At 37.1% G+C, this 6,000-nt stretch overlaps 1 protein-coding gene across 3 annotated transcripts in view; it reads right to left on the bottom strand.

Annotated features, from left to right (window-relative positions):
• The window catches only part of DCLRE1C (DNA cross-link repair 1C), a 48,856-nt gene that overhangs the window by 6,503 nt on the left and 36,353 nt on the right, over positions 1 to 6,000 (bottom strand). The window lies entirely within an intron of this gene.

The following is a 6,000-nucleotide window of genomic DNA, read 5'->3' as shown; positions in this document are numbered from 1 at the left end:
GGGGTCCTGGAACCAATCCCCCAAGGATACAAAGGGATGACTGCGTTAGAAGCCACTCAAATAAGAAATCAATGAGTTACACAGCCAATAAGCCAACAACAGATTAAATACAATCAATCAGTAGTTACTTGATCCGAAAGAAGGCCAAAGAATAAAGAACATAGCTAAGAGGATAAATTTACACCTGACCATATCAGTGGGTACAATAAAACTAAGTGGTCTAAGCACTGCAATTAAAGGCCAGAAATTACCAGATTGGCCATAAAAACAAGATCAAACAACATACTGCTTACAAGAAACCCACTTTAAATATAAAGACAAAAGTGCAGAGATGGAAAAAGATACATCAAGCCAATACTAATGAGAAGAAATTCAAATGGCTCTGGTAGATTGTAGAACTAAGAATATTACCAGGGAATAGACTCATTTCCTAAAGATAAAGGTATCAATCCCTCAAGAGGATATAACAATGTTAAACTTGTGTATACCTATTAATAGTGCCTCAAATAGATGAAGCAAATGCCAGTAGAACTAATCAAGGCAAAATAAGCAAGTCCACAATTACAACTGGAAATTTCAACACCCCTCTGGCAATAATTGATAGAACAAGAATGTAGAAGACCTGAACAACATTGTCAACCTAACTGACATTTATAGAACACTCATCCAACAACAGTAGTACATATATTTCCTTAAAGTACACATTAAACATTTACGAGGTTTAATTTGTAAATTGCTCCACAATTGATAGTCCGTAAATATTCTGGACCATAAATCTCAATAAAAGTACAAAGCCAGGCGTGGTGGCTCACGCCTATAATCCCAACACTTTGGGAGGCAGATGGATCACCTGAGGTCAGGAGTTCAAGACCAGCCTGACCAACATGACAAAACCCCATCTCTACTAAAAATACAAAACATTAGCCAGGTGTGGTACCACAGGCCTGTAAATCCAGCTATTTGGAGGCTGACACAGGAGAATCACTTGAACCTGGGAGGCTGAGGTTGCAGTGAGCCAAGATTGTGCCACTTCATTGCAGCCTGGGCGACAATGAGAATCTGTCTCAAAAAAAAGTCATACAAAGTATGTTCTCTGACCACAATAACATTAAATTAGATAACAACAGAATGATCTCTGGAAAGTTCTCCAAAATTCAGAAACTAGTAACAAATTTCTAAGTAACCCATGTGTCAAAGGAAAAATTAGAAAATGTTTTGAATGAAAATGAAAAGACAAATTTGTGGGATGCTGCTAAAGAGGGAAAAGTATAGCACTAAATGCCTACATTAGAAAATAAGGTCTCAAATCAACAACCTCAGCTTCTGTATTAAGAAACTTAAAAATAAAGAGCAAATAACATTCCAAATAAGCAGATGAAATAAAGATCAGAGTGGAATTCAGTGAAGTAGGAAACTACATCCTGCCAAAAAAAAAAGAAAAGGAAAATAAAACCAAAAACTTCTTATTTGAGAAGATCAGTAAAACTGGTAAACTTCTAGCTGAACTAATCAAGAAAAAAATTAGAGATGACACAAAGTAATATCAGGAGTAAGACGGTTAATATCAGTAGATTCTACAGATACTAAAATAAAAACAAGTTTATGCCAAAAAATTAAGCAACATGGATAAGACAGATTCTTCGACAGATTCAAGTTACCAAAGTTTACTCAAGAAAAAAAATAACCTGAATAGTCCTATGCCTATTAAATCACATTTGTAGTTAAAAAAAAAAAACCTTCCCACAAAGAAAACTCCTGTCCCACCCAGATGGCTTCACTGGTAAATTCTACCAGTTACTGAAGAAAGATAAAATGCCAATCCTTGAAAATTTTTTCCAGAGACTGAGAATAAAGAAACACCTCATAACAGTGAGGCCAGCAGTATCCTGATACCAAAACCACACAATTACAAGGAAAAGAAAAGCCAAAACTCCAGACCAATAGCCCTTCTGAACGTAAATGAGAGAATTGTTACCATAATACTTAAGGATAATATGTCAAGACTAAGAGGGATTAGAGAACTGCAAGTTTGGTTTAATACTCAAAAATCAATGTATGTCACCATATTAACAGAGTATAAAGAAAAACAATAGGATCATCTCAATAAATACAGAAAAAGTGTTAGAGAAAACCCATTATCCATTGTTGATATCCCTCCACCTACCAAGAACAGAAAGGAAGTAATTCTGCCTGACACAAAGCCTATACTTATCATTATACTTAATGGTGAAAGAATGAATGCTTTCCCCTTGAGACTGGGAACAAGGCAGTGACACCCGCTCTTGCCACTTGTTTCACATTGTAGTGGTTAGTCTAGACAAGAGAAAAACATCCTGGCTGAAAAGGAAGAAGCAAAATTGTCTCTATACACAACATTGATAATCTATGTAGAAAATGCAATGAAATCTACAAAAAAAGGCACTAGAACAATATGTGAGATTAGCAAGGTTGCAGGATACAAGATCAAAATACAAAAATCAGTTGCACAGGTTGCATATCCCTAATCCAAAAGTCTGACACCTGAACTACAAAGGAAACCCTTATTGCAGCACTTTAGATTTTCTGATTAAAGAGGCTCAACCATCAAAGGCAAATGCAAATGTTACAAAATTCAAAAAAGTCCAAAATCCAAAACACTTCTGGTTCCAAGCATTTTGACTAAGGGAGACTGAGCCTATATTTCTGTATACTAACAACAATCAATCAGGAATTGAAACTTAAAAAATAATACCATGTGCAACAGTATCCCCAAAAATGAAATACTTGGGGATTCATTTACACAGATCTATATGCTGAAAATCTTATAAAACACTGCTGAGAGTAATTAGAGAAGACAAATAAATTTAGAGGTATATCATGTTCATGGATCTGAAAAATTCAATATTGTTAAGATGCCAATTCTTCCCAAATTGATCAACAGATTTAAAACAATCCTCATCAAAACCTCAGGAGAGGACATTTTTGTACAAATTGGCATATGATTCTAAAATTCATATGGAAATGCAGAGGACCTAGGATAACGAAAACAACTTTGAAAATGAACAAAGTTGGCTGGGCATGGTGGCTCACGCCTGTAATCTCAGCACTTTGGGAGGCTGAGGCGGGCGGATCGTGAGGTCAAGAGATCGAGGCCAGCCTGGCCAGCATGGTGAAACCACATCTCTACTAAAAATACAAAAATCAGCTGGGCATGGTGGCACACACCTGTAGTCCCAGCTACTCGGGAGGCCGAGGCAGGAAAATCACTTGAACATGGGAGGCAGAGGTTGCAGTGAGCCAAGATCGTGCGACTGCACTCCAGCCTGGCAACAGAGAGAGACTCCAGCTCAAAAAAAAAACAAAAAGAAAAAAGGAACAAAGTTGGAGAACTTAAATCATCTGACTTCAAGATTTACAAAGCTACAGTAATCGAGATAGGTAATATTGGTTTCAAGACAGAGATTATGGAACATAACAGAGAATCCAGAAATAAACCTCCACATGTTGTAAACTGACTCAACATAAGTGCTGAAGCAATTCAGTGAATAAAGATAGTGTTTCCAACAAATGATTTAGATATCCATACACACACACACACACAAAAATTACCTTGGATCTACATTTGAACCATATTTTAAAACAAAATGAATCACAGATCTAAATGTACAACCTAAAACTGTGACAACTTCTAGCAGAAAACACAGGAGAAAATCTTTATGCCTTTGGGTCAAAGATTTCTTAGATATGATACAGAAAAAAGTAAAACTTTATAAATTCACTTGATCAAAATTTAAAATTTCTGCTCTTCAAAATACTCTGCTAAAAAGATTGAAAAGATTACCTACAGAGTAGAAGAAAATACTTCTATACACCTGATATATATTTTTTTTAAACTTGTATCCAGAAACTTAGGCAAACTTAGTAACATGATGAGTGCAGTGGCTCACGCATGTAATTCCAGCACTTTAGGAGGCCAAGGTACGCAGATTGCTTGAGCCCAGGAGTCTGAGACCAGCCTGGGCAACATAGTGAAACCCCGTCTCTACAAAAAATATAAAAATTAGCCAGGCATGGTGGCATATGCCTGTACTACTTGGGAGGCTGAGGTGGGAGGATCACTTGAGCTTGGGAGGTTGAGGTTGCAGTGAGCTGTGATAGTGCCAGCCTGGGTGACAGCAAGACTCTGTCTCAAAACAAAACCCAACAATTTAAAAATGAGTCAAGATTTGAATAGACACTTGACCAGTGAAGATACATGGATGGCAAATAGGCACCTTAAAAGATACACAACCTTGCTAGTCTTTAGAGAAATGCACATTAAAACCACAAAGAGCTATCACTGCACACCTATTAGGATCTTTAAAATTAAAAAGTCTAACCATACCAAGTATTGGCAACGATGTGGAGCAACCAGAACTCTCATACACTTCTCCTGGGAACACAAAATGGTCAAACCACTTTGGAAAACATTTTGGCAGTTTCTTAAAGATAGAGCTACCATATGACCCATTCTTAGGTGTGAAAACCTATGTCCATACAAAAGTTTGTACATGAATGTTCATAGCAGCTTTCTTTATAATAAGAAAGACACTGGAAACAACCCAAAAGTACATCAACAGGTGAATGGATCAGCAATTTGTAGTATATCCCTGAGGTGGACTACTCCTCATCAATAAAAGAGAGTGAACTACTGATACATGCAACAGCATGAATGAATCTCTGATGTGCTAAGTAAAATAACCCAGACATACTATATGATTCTATTTATATGAAATTCTAGAACATGCAAACTATAATGACAGAAGGCAGATCAGTGGCTGCCTTGGCGTGGGTGAGAATAGGAGGGAATGACAAAGGGACATAAGAAAACTTGAAGGTGATAATCTCACTATCTTAATTGTAGTCATGGTTTCTCAAGTGTATGCATATGCAAAAAAAATTTATCAAATTGTACGCCTTAAATGTGCAGTTTTTATCAGTTATGCCTCAGGAAAGCTGTTTTTTTTTTAAAAAAACTAAATTTGTAAGGATTAGAGGATACATTACATAATAGAGTTAACATTTGAAATTAATGGAACTGTTTTCTAAAACCTTTTAATTGTTGAAACAAAAACAAATGTGCTTTTCTTCAAGCACCAGTAATAGACTTACTTTATCAGTCTTGGAATTGTCATCTAAATGTTTTAAAATTAGATTCTCCATGAGCAGAAATGTAGAAGCAAGAGATGAGAGACAGGCCTAGATTAGAATCCCAGGCCCATCACGTACTTCTTGCTAATCCTTAGGGACTTAAGTCTCTAAACTTCAGTTTCGTCATAATTAGAACTGGGATGGTACCCCTTGTAAGTTTGTTTAGAGGCTTAGGTATAGCATATGTAAAGGACCTAGCACAACACCTGCCATTAATAGGTGTTCAAAAAATAGTATCATCTTTATCTCGTGAGTTTTGGTCAAGTATTTACTGCACGGCAGAGTAACTGACTTTCCACCAAAGGAATGAAAATCAACAATCCTAACCATGAAATAGGGCTGCTGGAAAGCCCCAGAGCTTTGCTCAGAATCTAACATTCTGATTTCTACTACAGAGCCTACCTCTGTCCTTCACTAGAAAAATCAGTGTAGCAATGAAAGAAGGTACCTAAGGTATAGGGGAAAAGCCTTCTGTATAAACACTACTGATCAATTTGATCAGAAATAATGATAAGAAAAGTCTCCATTATCAGCATTTACTAGTATCTTAAGAAAATGTCCAAGGATAACAAACCAGCCTCTCTTTATGGCCTCTACTGATCTTGAGGCGTATTTCCAGAAAGCTGAGAACAGCACACATGATGGCAGAGTTTTCACCACTTGTTTTAACCCAGGGAAGGAGAGCAGACTCAGACTCTTGATTTTACAGGCTGAAGACAGGAAGGCAAAGTACTTCCTGAGACCATGTGACAAGTCTGACCTGTGGTGGGTCCTGGGTCCACTCTGTCCAAGGCGACTTCCCCCAGACCCAAGCTCCCTGGAAAGCAGTGT

This window comes from Rhinopithecus bieti, unplaced genomic scaffold (assembly GCF_001698545.2).
Source record: "Rhinopithecus bieti isolate Rb0 unplaced genomic scaffold, ASM169854v2 scaffold_1012, whole genome shotgun sequence".
Lineage (NCBI taxonomy): Eukaryota > Metazoa > Chordata > Mammalia > Primates > Cercopithecidae > Rhinopithecus > Rhinopithecus bieti.
This window is presented reverse-complemented; position numbering and strand designations above follow the sequence as displayed.